At 50.2% G+C, this 17,126-nt stretch overlaps 1 protein-coding gene across 2 annotated transcripts in view; it reads left to right on the top strand.

Moving 5' to 3' along the window:
• Nucleotides 1-348: 348 nt before the first annotated feature.
• Nucleotides 349-17,126, top strand: part of Trim2 (tripartite motif containing 2) — a 96,017-nt gene continuing 79,239 nt past the window's right edge. The window contains exon 1 of one of the 2 annotated variants that reach the window (XM_048333337.1): nt 349-365. The gene's annotated coding sequence lies outside the window, so the exon portion shown is untranslated. Of the gene's footprint in view, nt 366-13,816; nt 13,835-17,126 lie in introns of those variants that run through there. The other variant, XM_048333334.1, reaches the window with a different exon arrangement.

Here is a 17,126-nt window from a genome sequence, read left to right as displayed (position 1 = left end):
CGGGGCGGGGACCCGGGGACCCGGGAGGCCTGGGACGGGGCGGGACGGGGGCCCCGGGAGGCTGGGGCGGGGCGCGCGCCGCTGCGCCCCGGGTCTGGCTCCGCGCGCTGCGTCTTCGCGATCCGCACGCCTTGCTCGGGGTGGGAAACTCCGCTGGGCTCGTCCACCCGCCCGCGGATGCGAAGCCGGCACTGCCCCGGCCGCTCTGGAGGAGCCGCGCGCGTGCTGGAGATGGGCCGGGCCGAGGCGGGAGCGCCACGCCGCCCCCCACACAGTAAGGGTCCGCTGGCCAGAGGCCCCGGGGCCGCCGGGCGCGCACGCCGAGAGCCGGGCCGCCGCCGGACGTGCGCGTAGCTCCCCACACGGTACCCAGAAATCAAAGCTGGGACGGGACGGGACGGGGCGCGTGGCGGGTGGGACGGGGCGCGTGGCGGGTGGGGAGGGCGCGTGGCGGGTGGGATGGGGCGCGTGGCGGGCGGGATGGGGCGCGTGGCGGGTGGGGAGGGCGCGTGGCGGGCGGGATGGGGCGCGTGGCGGGTGGGGAGGGCGCGTGGCGGGCGGGATGGGGCGCGTGGAGGGTGGGGAGGGCGCGTGGCGGGCGGGACGGGGCGCGTGGCGGGTGGGGAGGGCGCGTGGCGGGCGGGGCGGGGCGCGTGGCGGGTGGGGAGGGCGCGTGGCGGGCGGGGAGGGCGCGTGGCGCTGGGATGGGGCGCGTGGCGGGTGGGGAGGGCGCGGGCGGTGGTTCAGATGCAGGCCGGGTGGACTTGCTTTTCTCTCGTGTGCGGGGTCCTCGGGCCCGGGCTGCAGGTGGCGCGCGGCACGCGCGGGGTCCCGCATTCAAGCCCTGGGGTTGGGGAGACCACAAAGGAAACAACCTCGGCCTAGGCAGCGGGTGTAGACAGCCGGTCTGGGTCCTCCCCCCCCCCCCCCCCCCGGCCCCGTCCCCGCTCACCAACCCCAGGGGGCTTCCTGAGAAAGGGGAGACGCTTTGCCCCTGGCTGCGGGACCTTCCTTATGCGGCAAAGTGGCTCCAGGGTCTGCCCCCAGGGACCGGCATGTCAAAGTGGCCTCCATCTCAGAGTCTGCCTTGGGGATGTCGGGTCTCAGCCCTCCCGGTCCCCTTCTCTGCAGACATGGTTTGGGGTGACTAGACGTAAAACTGGAAGGCCCCCACTTGCTCTTTTGGGTCGGAAGTGGAAGTAAGTATGAAGTGATTTTACATCCACGCTGTCAGAGGAAATATTAAAGGTCACCTTGAGCTTATGTACTTAATTTTGGACAAGAAGTCCGCGTGGACAGAGCTGGCTGGCATCATGGAGGTCTCTCTGCGGTCCGTGCGTTGCTTAGGGAACCTTGGCTGCCCCCCACCCCCCTTGCCCTCAAGCTTCTGAGCAGCAGTCATGCAGCCGGGAGCTTCAACAGGTCCCGGGTCAGTGTTTCCTGTGCACGCCCCGTGAGATCTGGGCAGACCCAAAACGGTGTGAGAAGAAGAGCTTCTTAAAAGCAAAATGAAATATAAGTTAAAGGAATAGAGGGCGGAGGGCGGGCACGGTGGAGGGTATCGCTCGGGTTGTAGAGTGTTTGCCTGGTAAGTGCCAGGGCCTGGGTTCAGTCAGCAAAGATACAGGGGATGAGGACATGGGGAGGAGAGAGGGGAGAAACGAGAAAATAAGGAAAGTACTAGAAAGAAATGAAAAGAAAGGGAAAAAAGCAGCACCAGTGGTTCACCCCTGTAATTCTAGTTGTTCAGGAGGCTGAGATCTCGGGATTGTGGTTCAAAGCCAGCCCAAACCGGAAAGTCTTAACCACTATAAAAAAAAAGCTGAAAGTGGAGCTGTGGCTCAAGTGGTAGAGCACTTGCTGTGAGCACAAAAGTTGAGACAATTCCCAGACTCTGAGTTCAAGCCCTAGAATTGGAGACACACACACACACACACACACACACACGACATTAATGGGATTCTGAGATATTAAGTATGCTATTGATACCATCTAGGGGTAGTTTTGTTTTCTCTGCCAGTTAAAGAATTAAAAGGCAAGAAAGAGTTTAAGGCAAACAGAAACTTTATTTAAAAGTGAAATGAAAGGCATGAGAGAAAGCCAGGTTCTCCATGTGGAGAAGGGTCAAAAGGGGAGTCTAGTGGGGGAGGCAGCTTTTTATAGCACCGGGCTCGGCCCATATCTCCTCCCCTTGGCTTCGTATCACTTCTTGGTTGCTCAGGCAGCCTGGCTCTTTCTATTGACTGAGTGGGCACCGGGGGCATTATGGGAAAAAGGCTTGCCCAGGAACCCCATGGGAACTAGAAATGATGGGAATGAGAAATGCCTTTTGTCCCTTTCTACCTAATAGTTGCTCCCTCTCGATAGTGTTGTGTTAGAGCATAGTAACTTTCTATAACAGTGTTCTTCAGCATTATAAGAAGAAAAACTTCTTATGGAATTTTCTAGCAATATATTTAAAGAGCTATTTAAAGGGAACATGGAAGAATTGGCATCCAAAATAGAACAAGCAAAATAACCAAGCAGAAGGCAAGAAACTGAAAGAGTTAAGGCCGGGTTGGGGAGAGAAAGGCTAGTTAAGATCCTGTCTGGTTTTGAGGAGGATAGACTTGGTGGAAAACCTGATTTAGATTGGGTATAACAAGAAACTTCTAGAATGGTGAAGTAAGTCACAAAGGAGACTGGAGATGAGAACAATGTTATCTGTTTTCCATGGCTTTAGCCCAACCATATTATTATTATTATTATTATTATTATTATTATTATTGTGGTGTACAGAGGAGTTAGTCACATAAGTCAGGTAATGAGTACATTTCTTCTTGTCACCTCTTCCCTCTCTGTCCCCCAGTTTTTCCCTCCCATCCCTACTCACAAGTTGTAAAGTTCATTTTCAACTCCTCTGTCCTGAGCCAGGGAAGGTGGTTTTTGCCTGGGGTGGCGGGGGGGGGGGGGGTGTGTTAAAATGAAGCCTAGCATCGAGTGAGGCCTGGCAGCATAATGTAGAGCAAAGCCTGGGCCTAATGGAGTTAACTGAGCAAGGCGAGCCGTGGGCCAAAGCTGTGGCCATCCAGAGTGGACACATCTTATGATTTATTGCAGGAATGTGGAAATCTAGCTTTTGATTTATCTCAAGATCTTGAAAGATTAGCAACTTATTAAAACATTTTAAAGTGCATTCTGCTTGCCAAACAAAGCACTGTGCTACTGCTAATGTTAGCTCACACTGGGATTGGGCAACACCAGCCATGCTTTGGCCTTTCTAGGGAGGCCGTAAGTGTGTGTGTGTGTGTGTGTGTGTGTGTGTATTCCTATTCTCGGAAGCTCTTCTAGCTCTGGTACTAGACTGATGCTCTCTCTCTTTAACTTGGAGAAGCACCGCTTCTTTCAGGAGGTTTATGTCGTCCTGGCCTGAGCGCCAACACCTCCTAGGAAAAGCATTTTCTAGTATCCTGCCCATCCCCCCCCTGTAAATTAGGAGGCTGTCTCCTTGGAGACTGACTCACCTGCTTCCCCCTCCTTCCTCTCACTCAGCCCTGGACTGCCCTGCCTGCACTGGAGGCCCCTGTGGTGGTTCTTTCAGTGTTTGGAGAAACCTCTGTATTGTTTCCAGAGAGACTGAACTTCCTTTCCCACCAACAGTGGGAATGTATGAAAGTGCGAATAATGCCTTACAAGCATTATCATCACCATTATTACTATTAGTACTTCTTCTTCCTCCTCCTCCCTCTCCTCCTCCCCCTCCCTCCCTTCCTTCTTGAATTCAGGGCCTGGGTACTGTCTTTTAGCCTTTTTCACTCAAGGCTAGCACTCTACCACTTGAGCCATTGCTCCATGTCTGGCTTTTTGATGGTTAATTGGAGATTAATTGGCTTTTTTTGATAGTTAATTAGAGTCTCCTGGGTTTTCCTACCTTTGGACCTCAGTCCTCAGATCTCAGCCTTCTGAGTAGCTGGGATTATAGGCATGAGCAACCAGCACTAAGCTAGCGTTTATTCTTCCTTATCTTAAAAAATCATAATCATTTAAAAAAGGGTTTTATGAGCACATATTAGTTGCACAAAGGGGTTTCATTGTGACATTTTCATACAGGCAGACAGTCCCTTCCATGTCTCTCCATCTCCTGGCTCCCCTCTTACAATTATTTTATCAGATTCTACTGACTTATTTTCATACCTGCAAACAAAATACTCCGACCACATTTATTCACATTTCCCCTTTCCTTCAGACAGACATGATACGTATCTCCTTGGGGTTTGATCTGGATTTCCTGGTTTGGCAGTTCCGTTGAGCAGCTTTTCATTGACCAGCACATTGTCCATTTTATGCACTAGTGACCTAGTGTGACAACCATCTTGGACCTAACTGCTATTTCACCCACCAGGCGACCCTGATAAGTATTTCTAGACTGTAGGAAAACAACATCATTAAGACAATCAGCCAAGCGTTTCCTCCATCCTGGACTGTTTCACTTTTTATTTTTTGTAACGGATGTTGGATATGTTAATAATTTTGAGAAAGCCCAGTTAGGTTCAGGCTGGCCAGAACTCACCTTTGTCTAACTTAGCATATAAAATCCTTCCTCCTGCCCTGGGGTTTGGGGGCGGGTGGGGGGGTGGGGGGGGCTGTCATGCCGATGCTCAAGACTCATTTCTGTTTCCCAGTACCTCATGAATTGCTCTCTGGGCTGTTGGAGATTTACCTGCTGCTTCTTCCCTTCTCTTGGAAAGTAGGTGCCGGAGTTTGGCTCACACCTGTCTGGCCTCGTAGCCATCATTGTGGAGATGGTAGCTAGCAGGTTGCATCGCAGAGTGGGGGTGTCCGGCTCCCCACACTGGGTTCCCTAGAGGCCTTGCCAAGGGGACAGCGCATGCTCAAGGAACGCTCAGAGGAAAAATCCAGCTCCCTTGTAGTAGTAACTAGTTCTCTCAGGTCAACCACTATCAGTCAGTCAGTCCAAGCACTTTCCTAAGTACGAGGCAGTATTCCAAAGTGGGAAGCAGTGTGCAAAACCCACAGGGAAGTGTTAGTAAACTTGCTCCGCAGACCACAAGCAAATAATTACACCCGAGTCCTTCCCAGCTGACTTCTTATTAGGGAATGGAAAGTTTCACTAGTTCACTGGGACCTGTTGGCCCTGCGTTGGGGGGGGGGGGGGGGAGGAGGGGTAACAGATAAGGCAAGAGTGGAAAGCCAGGTACTTAGGCATACTTAGTCAAGCCTTGATCACGTATAAGCCTGATGGAGCTGGGAGCTCATAAATTCATGTGTGGAGCCACTGGTCACTGCACTCTTAGCAGAAGACAGGTCTTGACTGTGCTGTTTGCCAAATTGCTCAACCTTCAAAGCAAGGACTCTGCCTTTCTCTTCTTACTTTGGTGCTTGGTTGCTTAGCTTGTTGTTTGGCATATCCTATGTGTTCAGTAAAGTATTGTCTGGGGCTACAGGGTTTGGCTCAATGACTGGTATAAGTAAGGACCCACCTTCCATCTCCAGCACCAGAAAATAAATAGATAATAGACTTTTTTTTTTTTTTTTTTTGCCACTCCTGGGCCTTGGACTCAGGTCCTGAGCACTGTCCCTGGCTTCTTCTTGCTTAAGGCTAGCACTCTGCCACTTCAGCCACAGCGCCACTTCTGGCCATTTTCTGTATATGTGGTGCTGGGGAATTGAACCCAGGGCCTCATGTATACGAGGCAAGCACTCTTGCCACTAGGCCATATCCCCAGCAATAATAGACATTTGTTTAAATTCATTTATCAAGGTTTTTTTTTTTTTTTAGAGAGAAACAGAACCAATAGGAGATGTGTGGCATGCAAAGGATACAGATAGGAGATATAGCAATATATACATATAACATGTATATACATATACATATAACATATATGTATATATATACATATAACATGTATATATATACATATAACATGTATATATATATACATATAACATGTATATATATATATATGGAGAGAGAGAGAGATTGTGAGCTACAGTGCCCAGCCATGGAGAGAATTTGTTTCCAGAGTTTCCTAGCTCAGTTTTTTTTTTTTCTTTTCCTTTAATATTTTATTCTTGTTTCTTGGGTGAAATAGCTTTTCCCCCTCTCTGGAGATAGTAAGCATAGTACATGTACTTGTTTCTTCTGTTTCTTTTGTCATTTCAGTGTCATCTCTTTTTTCTTCCTCCGCGTTTGTGTGTTGTTCTGGTTTCTTCACGAAGCTCTGGGGGTGTCAGGCTGCCAGCGTGACCTCCACGTGGCCGTGGGCTTGGGGTGGTGGGAAACTTTTGTAAGGTGATCTGGTAGTCGGCAGGATGGTTCTGGTTGTTGTTTGTTTGGGTTTTGTACGATCCTAAAAGGAGTAGAGGAAGAAATTTTCCTTGATAGGGCCTCTCGGTGCTTCCAAGTCTATGCAGCTCCCTTATACTGGTGGGGCTCAGTGGGGAAAGGTTTGCCTGGCCGGCCCAGGGTGCGATTCCAAACCCGGGACTCAGTAACAACAATAACAGTGCTCTTAAGAAGGCTCCTAAGGGGCTGGGGATATAGCCTAGTGGCAAGAGTGCCTGCCTCGGATACACGAGGCCCTAGGTTCAATTCCCCAGCACCACATATACAGAAAACGGCCAGAAGCGGCGCTGTGGCTCAAGTGGCAGAGTGCTAGCCTTGAGCGGGAAGAAGCCAGGGACAGTGCTCAGGCCCTGAGTCCAAGGCCCAGGACTGGCCAAAAAAAAAAAAAAAAAAAAGAAGGCTCCTAAGAACACTCACGCTTTGGGAAGATAAAGTGGCAGCCTGCCATCTGGCAGCATGAACAAGAACAGGCTTTGGAATATCTTCCACTGCAGCCTTCTCTCTAATCCAGGGATTAGAGAGGGCATCAGCGCCCAGGACTCTGCCTGGAGACCTCAGATTACATCTTTCCTCTGGGGTAAAGGTTGTTCATCTTTCAGCTCTTTGTCTCAGGCCAGCCGTGTGTGTGTGTGTGTGTGTGTGTGTGTGTGTGTGTGTGTGTGTGTGTGTAGTAAAATTAGTCAAGTAGTGATATCAAGTAGGAGACATGGGCCCTGAAGACAGATGTGGATTTTAGTAGTGTGTGTGTGTGTGTGTGTGTACTGGGACTTGAACTCTGGCCCTGGGTGCTGTCTCTGAGCTTTTGTGCTCAAGGCTAACACTCTGCCACTTGAGCCACAGCTCTACTTCCAGCTTTCTGGTGGTTAATTAGGCATAAGGGTCTCACAGACTTCCCTGCCTAGGCTGGCTTTGAAGCATGATCCTCAGATCTCAGCCTCCTGAGTAGCTGGGGTGGCAGGCGTGACCCTGGCAGGGTTTGAATCTTGCTTCTATGATAGTTACAGCACTTAGGGGACCTTAGTAAGCAGGATCAGCAGGGAAACAGCATAGGTGCATCTCATTTCTTTTTATTCTGGAAAATTTTGTGTCCTGAGAATGCAACCAAAGCACAAAGAAATACAATTGTGTGCATGATCTTGTTGCAAAAAAAAAAAAAAAAGTATAGAGTTTCCCACTGAAGGAATTCATTGTCGGCAGAATTTGGCAATACAAAAAGAAAGAAGTCTCCAAACAAACAGACCATTGAAAAACATAGCATGATGCAATCACAAATTGTACCATGAAAGAAGGCCTGAATGAAAATGTTGTCTTACAAAAGAATCAAAAACAACAAAATGACAAAGAAGCCATGTTTACTTTATAAAGTCTGAGTAGGTGTTCCCTTTGACTTTACAGTGCCTTCTTTCTCATGAATAGGGTATGAAAGAGCTTGGGGTCTTTCTGGCTTCTAGAATGTGAGACTATTGGGGTGCAGGGACCTCGATGTCCGACCCGGAACTGGAAGGAAATGCAGGAAATGAAGTTTTTATTCTGGGTGATCCTAGGCCTAGTTAAGTGTTAGGGGCTGCGCATGCGCAAGGCTCTGGTTCAGCCCTAGTACGGGGGTGGGGGCAGAGGAAAGAGTGAGGGGCATGGGGTGTGGGTGGGGGCAGAGGAAAGAGTGAGGGGCATGGGGTGTGGGTCCTCAGGCCCCCCCACGATTTCAGGCAGAGTACCCCCCTCCCAGCCAAACTCCTGGACCAGTCCCTCTCTCCCTCTCTCATTAAAGATTAATCCCTCCTTTGGTTTGTTAAAGAGAACAAACTGTTTTGTATAAACTACAGAGAGTGCCGATCGGAATAAAGCCACTGTGGTCACGGTGATCATGCAGTTGATGGGGGGCAAAGAGGCCCACCGTTTGTGGAATGGTTGTTACACTAATGTGTCCTGTTCCTAGTTCCTTGAGATGTTGGCTTTGAGGCAAGGGGTAACATTTTAAATTAATTTCTACTAATTTAGTAACTTTTTACTTACCTCCTTACCTCAAAGGGTATCTTTTGGGATTTGCTTTGTTTTGTTTTATTTGGTGCCAATCCCAGGAACTGAACTCAGGGTTTGGGCTCTCTACCCACTTGAGCCACAGCTCCACTTCTGGTTTGTTTTGGTGGTTAGTTAATTGGAGATAAGAGTCTCGTGGGCTTTACTGTCCAGGCTGGCTTTGAACCATGATCCTCAGATCTCAGACTCCCAAGTACCAAGGATTACAGGTATGAGCTTGCAGGTGCCCTCTTCTGCTGGTGAGAACTTTTTTGCAGAATCAGTCTGGTAAACGGGGAGGCAATCTTAGCCCTGGAATTGGCCTCTGCCTCCACATCTGACCCTCCCGAGAGTCAGTGGTTTGATGAAAGCTGGCACGGAGATGAGGACTATTTTCATTTCCCATCCGTTTAGTCGGGGGGGGGGGGGGCGTGAAACACAGCGTAGCAGCCTTGTTCCGTGAAGCTCACTTAGCCCAGCAGGTGAATTGCAGCCCCTTTGAGCCTTCTGTTTAGGGTACATCTTTAATAGTGTGTGAGTGTGTGTGTGTGTGTTACTGTGGCACATTTGCTTGGCATACATCAGACCTCAGACAAGGGTTATTACTATTCATGTCAGGACATCTAGGTTCTTAGGATAGCCTAGGGCTGCACAGCTAATTGGGACATGGCCTAGGGCAGAGCCCAGGCTCCAAGGTGCAGTGTTTTACCTGGCTGAACTCCCTGACCTTGAAAGGCAAACTTCTGATGTTGTAATCCTACCCAAATGTGCTACGAGTGTGTATACCAAACACATACATATGTGTATGTGCATATATATATATATATATATATATATACAATATTATATATATTATGCTTGGGGGAAAACATTAGCTAAGCACTGCACTACTAGCCCATCAAAGAACACTTCATTTATTCACTCATTCCAGAAAAGCAATCAGGCATGGCGAAATAAGCTCCTTCATTCAGAACGAGGTTCTGTTTGAAGATTTTTGTGGTGTGGCTATCATAGCTCATGCTTCACAGAACTAAACGGTAAGCACCCCACGTGGCCTCTTCATGCAATCAAAACACATGGTGAGCCAAGGCGCTGGTGCTGACCCACACCTGTAATCCTAACTACTCAGGAGGCTGAGAGCTAGGATCACAGTTGAAAGCCAGCTCGGGTAGGGACGTTGATGACGCCGCTACCTCCAATGAACTACCTAAGAGCCAGAAGTGGAGGCGTGGCTCGGATGGTAGAGGACCAACCTGGAGCAAAAGAACCGAAGGGACAGTGTTCAAGCCCCAGGACTGGCACCAGACAGGGTAAACGCCAGGAAAGGAGGAAAGGATAGGAGGCGCAGACCTCAGTAACATCATTTCTCATGGCGTTCAGGAGTCCTGCGTTACGGTAGGGTAAGTGCCGTACTTAGGGAACCAGCACCGCCCGCTGACTCCTTCACACCAGGCTCGCCGCAAACAGAGAGCGAGTGACTGATGGCTTCTTACCTATGAAGTGCCTGCTTGAGCCACAAATGGTCCCCAGTGCCGGGGGACACCCCGCCCCCTAGAGATGTGCTGCATGCTTAACTGTCACTGGGGTGGAGATTCTAGCTGTGTGTGGAGGAGTGACTTAGACACTCTTAGGGCTGCTGTGTGTGTGTGTGTGTGTGACAGAACACCCCAGCAAGGTGACATACAAGACATGGATTCCCTCATAGTTCTGGCAGCTGGAGTTTCCTGCAGAGGGCGCTGTTGGTGGTGCGGTGGCCTGCCTGCTCCCCTAGTGTCCCTTGGCCTTTCCCGAGTGTGTGTTGCACGTGGGGGTGAGGCCTCATCCTGCCCCTCCCAGGGACAAGTCTGAGGAGAAAGAGCGGATTCCCCTAAGGGCGCGCTGGGAGAGCTGGTTTTGCCCCTCTGGGGGGCTGCACATGGCTTTGCTCGGCAAGTCTGGACGGTGGGAGCAAGGAAGGGAGATGGCACTGAGCGGGCTCCACAGGGTGGAGCCGGGCAGGCAGCTCATCCTCCCCAGTGCATCTCCGGACGTCAGCAGTGCAGGGGCCCGGAATCCCAGGGCCAGCCTGATAGAGCGCCCAGGGGGTGCCCGGGTGCTGGGAACTGGGTCCCCTGTGACGTAACACTCTCTCAGGTTCCCCTTGGCTCTGCCGCTGACTCGTAACTGGAGAGCAGAGCTGAGACAGAACACTTTAGACCTCCAGGCTTTGAAAAGAGTTTTCAAGGAACTTTTAGGAAATCATTCTTCAGCCTTAGGAGAATCCATACAATGGAGCCCTTACTCTTCATGAACCCTGTGAAGGGGGATGAAAGACTCCTTTATCTCTCAGGGAGAGATTTTTTTTTGGTTGGTTGGTTGGTCCTGGGGCTTGAACTGGGGGCCTGAGCGCTGTCCCTGAGCTCTTTTGCTCAAGGCTAGTAGTGCTCTACCACTTTGAGCCACAGTGTATGTTGGTGCTTACCTGTGCCAGGAGTGTTGCTCTGTGGGGCTGTGGAGGAACCGTGTGTGTGTGTGTGTGTGTGTGAGAGAGAGAGAGAGAGAGAGAGAGAGTGTGTGTGTGACTGTGACTGAGCACTGTTTAGCACATGGGCAGATCAGTGCAGTGACAGGCCAAGCGTGGTCAGTTACTTGGGGCCGAGGAATCTCGGCCTGGGGGGTGCTGGGACCCCCGAAGTGGGTGATGACCAGGTACTTGTTTCAGATCAAAGGCAGGTTTTAGATGGGTGATGAGCACCCTCCCAGGGCAGATAGCAATTTTCTGAATTACCTATTCTAATGGTTTGGAATTTAGAAAGTAGTGATGTCATCTCTGCCTTTGAAAAGAACAGGCCTCTGCCCCTGTCATTATTTTGTGTATCGTTTTAATAGCAGCTTTTCCAGCCCCACATAGTTGGACTTGCTGGATAAACATCCTGGCAAAGTTCACTTTCCATCTTTCCAAAGTCTCCGCTTCCTAGTTCTCGGTTCATCTCCCTTTTGCTTTTGCAAGGGTGGACTGCTGGTAAAACTGAATTGGGGGGTTGGGGGGGGGGGCTTCATGGAGAGCATTTGCCTAGTGAGCCTGTTTTCCCAGCACTGCAAAAACGGAGCAACACCAAACAACAACAAATACCAAACAACAGCAAAACCCACCTGGTTGAAACAATCCTTCCTGGATTTTACCTTGTGACCACTTTCCAAGTTTCACTATGATGCCCAGGTTGATCTTGAACTCCCACCTCAGCCTCTCAATTAACGAACCAACAGGAACCTCACTGAGAATGTGGCATTTCATGAAACACTCTTCTAGATCACTTCCTTAATGTTGTGTGCAGCACCAGGGGGAAGATCTTTCTGCTAAGTGGTAGGGCTTGGGCCTCAGCCAGGTTTCCTCCCATCGTGCTTGTAACTCTGGGCAAATCACTTTAACAGTGCATCTGGTTTTTCTGGTCTAAAAAAGGGGAAGGATCTGGTCAGAATACTTCCTGTAAAAATCTAGAGGATGGGCATGGTGGCGCGTACATGTAATCCCAGCTGTTCCCTCTCCCTTTCTGCCTCCTAAGTGCTGCGATTCCAGGTGTGCACGACCACTCCCGGCCTTTTCTTTTTGTGCTAGTGCTGGGGCTCGAACTTAGTTCCACGAAAAATAAAAATAAAATTTTTAAAAGGACAACTAGCATTATGTCAGGACACCGCATGAAGCCCGCAGTCCGCAACCCAGAAGCCCCTCCCTGGAACCTGGGCTCGCGGGCCTCTGGTCTCGGACTTGCAGCTCTAGTTTACGTTGTTTTGTTATACTGGCCTGCATGGACGAAGATAGGTATCAACAATGGTGGTCAAGTTAATGACAAGAAGTCAGTGCTACTCTGAAATCTAAGCAAAGCATGGAGAAAGATGGAAGAGTGTAGGAAAACTTCTCCGAAGGGAAGATGAGCTTTAGTCATGAGGGAATAACGTTGAAGAAACAGAAAACAAGCTGCAAAGCCCTTTTACTTATACTGCCTCTACTTGCCTGAGAAATCTCAACTCCTCAGTTTTGGAGTCACTGTAATGATCTTTGATGTTGTTACATTCACTTCCACACCTTCAACAATAAAGTTTATGCATTTTCTTTAAAAAAAAAAAAAAAAAAAGCTGGGTGCTGGTGGCTTACACCTGTAATCCTAGCTACTCAGAAGTCTGAACTTTGGGGATCGTGGTTCGAAGCCAGCCCAGGCAGGAAAGTCTCTGAAACTCTTATCTCCAATTAAACACCAGAAAAGCCTCAAGAGTTAGAGCAGTAGAGTGCCAGCTTTGTGCAAATATCTCAGGGACAGCACTGAGACCCCGAGTTCAAGTTCCTGAGGTCTGCACCCTGATAACAGATGGGATTCACCAGGATGGGAGTCGAGACCCCAGCTCCACTGCGGAACTGATGGGTCCCGCACAGGATTCCCCAGCCCGGCTCCCAGCTCTTCAGGCTGGACTTTCTCAGAGTATCATAGGGCCTGCACCTCCTTCCTCCCAGCTGACCCCTGGGGGTGTTGGGGGCCCGAACCTCTTGGGAGCCCCCTCGCTAACCTGCCGACTGTACACTGTCACTGGAAGGCACAGTCCCGGGGCTGAGTGCTGCTAGCGATAGACAGGTCTACATCCTAAGCCCCTCCAAGCTGTGCTCCTCCCCAGACCTCGACCTTGGAGAACTGTCCGCGCACACCGTCCTGCGTGGGCTGAGCAGCAGCTCCAAGTGTGGGGGCTGCAGCCTCCATGGGAAGGGCGCCTCCGTGGCTCCTCCAAGCTGGCCTGGTCCCTCCCAGAGCTGTGTCCTCCCCCTCCAGAGAACTGGCTTCCCCAGGAGGCCCCTCCGCCAGGGCACTGGCCCTGCTTTGGACTGAGCCAGTGGAAACACAAGACTGCCCTGTGCCGGGCGCCCCGTCCTCACTGTGGGGACGGGAACCAGGCAGTGCCAGCGTCGGATGCCTGCCCAGTCAGCGTGGGCAACAAAAGCTTTCTTCTGGGCACTTGGGCCAGGACCTAGTGAATTACACAGACAGCAGGAAGCCCACGTGGCTGCCAGCTTGGGGGTGGGCAGGATTGGAGGTGGGAACGGTAACTTGGGAGTCAGAAGTAGGAATCTGAATTTCCAAAGTGGGATTCGGGCTTCGGAGGGCCTGGAGAAAAAGCAATTGAGGGACCTTTGCTTTAAAAACAAAACAAAAAACATGTAAGGCAATGGCCTTTTCCATTCAGAGTTCCTTACTCCAGGTCTCCCTTGAGGTGAAACACAATAGTTTAAGCAAACAAGGGCAGGGAGGCTGCCCATTGGCCCCCACGGTTGGTTCCCTGATGGCCGGCTCCGCCCCTCTGGCCGGGCTGACACCCTGTGTGTGTTTTTGTGAGGGCCACCCTTTCACTGGCAGCCCCGTGAGTAGAATGGGCTCACTTGTCTAGAAGGCTGAGGGGAAGAAGTGAGCGGGTCTCCGGATGCCCAGGAGTGGCCGCTATGGAACACGGGTGAGCCTGACTTGAAATAAATACATGATGATTCTTTTTTCTGGTCTAGCTATTAATCCTGGACCCAGGGATAAACAAGCTGTGATTGAATGGCAGGTGCGTGCGTGCGTGCGTGCGTGCGTGTGTGTGTGTGTGTGTGTGTGTGTGTGTGTGTGTGTTCTTTTTTCTCCTCTGGTTTTCATTACTTTGCCGGCTAAAGATGAGAGGAAAGGCCAGTTCACTAGGATTTGGTGAGGAGGTTCACAGGGAGCCCCGTCAACCTCAGCAAGGGGAGAGGTACAGGAGGAGAAACTTGGAAAAGCACAGGTGGATTTCACCCCCAAACAGCAGGACATGGCCAAGCCTAAGGCCATTTCTGATGATGCTGGGCCTTTCTTTTCAAACGTAGCTATTCAGTCCGTTTGGCCCTGCCATATGGGGTTTCTGTGAGGCAGCTGCTGCTGTGGGGCTCAGGGGACCCCCTGTGAAAAGGCTTACTATCAGCCGGGGTTTCCAAAGGGCAAAGCATAATGGTCGAGTCAGTCATAAATAGATCCATTCAGAGATGTGGAACCTTGTCTTTCTGAGCCAGCAGGCTGCTGTAAAGTTTTAGTGTCCCATAAAAGTGCTCCAAGGGTACTGCCGCCATCTGTAGCTGCGCATTGGAATGAAGGGACAGCCCTGTGCAAACACGGTGTTTGTCCTTGACTGCAGGAGGGAGAGACGCTTGGAGCCAGAAGACATTACAGGAGGTGCTGGTGAACCCCGGAACAGGATTTGGCCAGCCACACCGCAAGGCACTTGCTGGTTTCCTGTGTGTGGAAGGGTGGGGAAATTGTCCTGGCTTCGGTCTGTGGTCTCTAGTTTTATCTTCTTGAATGCAGCATTGGTTGAGCTAAGACATTGCGCACAGCACAGGGGGATGTGCATGGCAAGCGAAGGCTTGTGTTATCCTTTGGAACGGAAGCGTGCAGGAGACAGACCTGTCTAGTCTTGGGAGTTACTTTGGCAATCTCTGCCTCCTGCTGAACTTTCCCTCCCCCCTCCCCCTTGTTCCCTAGGGTTTGAACTCAAGGCCTGGGCATTGTCCCTTAGCTTTTCATTCAAGGCTGGTGCTCTACCTACCACTTGAGCCACCTTTTGGCTTTTTGGTGGTTAATTGGAGATAGTCTCTTGGCCTTTACTGTCCAGTGTGGCTTCTAACCCCAGTTCTCAGATCTCAGCCTCCAGAGTGGTTGGGATTGTAGGTGTGAACCACTTAGTTGTCCTTCTTTTCTGTGGAGTGTAAAGTCAAAGTGGAAAAGGTGAGGCTGAGATTACAGATAAGGCAGAAGGTGAGCCAGGGGACAGGTTGTTCAAATCTACTGCTTTCTAGATGTGCCCTCCTTCTTCCTAGCCTGGGAATTTCTATCTCTTATCTTTAAACACCGTGTTTAAAGGCATCTTGCTTTTGTGGCTTCTGGAAGAATTTGATCAGATTGTAAAAACTATTTCTCAAATGAATGTGATCCATAGCAACAGGAATATTTGAGCCAATTGTATGAAAATACAAGGCAGTTTCCTAGTGGGGACATGTGCTCCCTGCCTGCTCCAGGAGCTTGGGAAGAAGTGTGAGTTGTTGAAACCAGTGTGTGTGTGTGTGTGTGTGTGTGTGTGTGTGTGTGTGTGTGTATTGAAGCTTGAACTCAGCCTAGGCACTGTCCCTGAGCTTTTTTGCTCAAGGCTAGTGCTCTCCTATTTGAACCACAGCTCCACTTCTGATTTATTGGTGGTTAGTTGGAGATTAGAGTCTCATGGACTGCCCTGCCAAGGCTGGCTTCGAACCGTGAGCCTTAGCTCTCGGCCTCCTGAGTAGGATTATAGGCATGGATTATAGGCATGAGCCACTGGCACCTGGGTGAAACCAGGTTAAATCGGAAGCATTGTAGGCAGGGCTCTAGAGAGGCATGGAGAGTTAAAGCCTTTCCCTTTCCCGCTCACAGGTGTGGCCTGGTTGATCGTTTGCTCAGTCTTTGTCCCCGGTGGAGTTCTGGAGAAGTTATCACTTTATTACTAGGACAGAAAAGGGACAAACTGATCTCTTGAGTTTGGGCTGTTTCTTTTAAGACAATGCTTGTTTGAATGGCGTTTGCCTTCCACAAACAAGGTGATTGCAAAGGGACTGTGGCAGAGAATAGCTCAGATCAGAAGACACAGATACAAAGTTGGGGGACTTGTAGTTAATTCATAGGACCCAGTAAAAGTTGTTTTTTACTTTGCCCCTTGGGGTTGTCTTGTAAAGGAACAGAACTCGTGACTCCACCGTGGACTTCAGACTGTGATAGGTATGCACCGTTTACCTTCTTGGCTCACAAATCCTGATGGCATTAATGGCATTGCATTCACTGATTCCCTCCTGAGTGAGGGTTGTACAATTTAACTTGACTCTTGACGCTAGCCAGAGCTGTTGCAGCCTTCACAGGCTAACAGCTCAGTCCCCGAGACTTCCCCTCCCCGCAGGGCCAGCTCTGTGTCTCATGTGCTTCCAGTGACCTGCTCTAAATGAAAGGTTCCCATGACCCAAGGGGTATAACTTGACAAGTGGTATAACTTGCTTTAACTATGCGATCAATAGAAAGTCCCCAGGATCCCCTGGTTGTGTGAATCAGTTGTTAGAGGGGCTTGCAGAACTCAGGGAAACACTCTTGTGTACTGCCTTATTATTGAGGCTATTACAAAGGACATAGGTGATCAGTCAGATCAAGAGATATACTGTCTTTGAGTTAGACACATTCGTGTGCCAACCTCACCCTTGCTGTTTTACTTGTGTCATATTGTCAGGTTACCCGGTCTCCTGGTTCCCTTTCCTTAGCTACACAGTGAGGCTTGCTAGATGATTTCCTTGGACCACTGTGAGCTTGAAGTTCTTTCTGCACCACTCAGCACAGAACAAAGACCCCGAGAATGTAAATTCCCTTATTAGACCCAGCTTTCAACTAGAGACTTAAAGACTGACCAAATTTTCTGGTTGTCTCCGGAGAGAGGGAGTTGCGTAAGAGCATGGTTTGCAAGTTGTTGGTCCTGCCACTCCTGGCCAGCAGGTGACTAGATAAGTGTCTCTGCCATTGGTGGTTTTTTTTTTAATCTGTTCATGGAGCAATCTATGGACTCCTTATCTATGGCTTGAGATGTGACAAATCTCCCTCACCGGCACCCAGCGTGTGTCCATTAAACATGTTTTAAAGTCACCCTTCAGCTCACTGTTCATTACACTCACCTCTGTCAAACGTTCATTTAACATGGCCAGTCCCAGAGCCACTAAAATGTAAAAGAT

This window comes from Perognathus longimembris, chromosome 24 (genome assembly GCF_023159225.1).
Source record: "Perognathus longimembris pacificus isolate PPM17 chromosome 24, ASM2315922v1, whole genome shotgun sequence".
Taxonomy (NCBI): domain Eukaryota; kingdom Metazoa; phylum Chordata; class Mammalia; order Rodentia; family Heteromyidae; genus Perognathus; species Perognathus longimembris.
The sequence above is the reverse complement of the archived record's forward strand: the minus strand, read 5'-3'. Positions and strand labels throughout refer to the sequence as shown.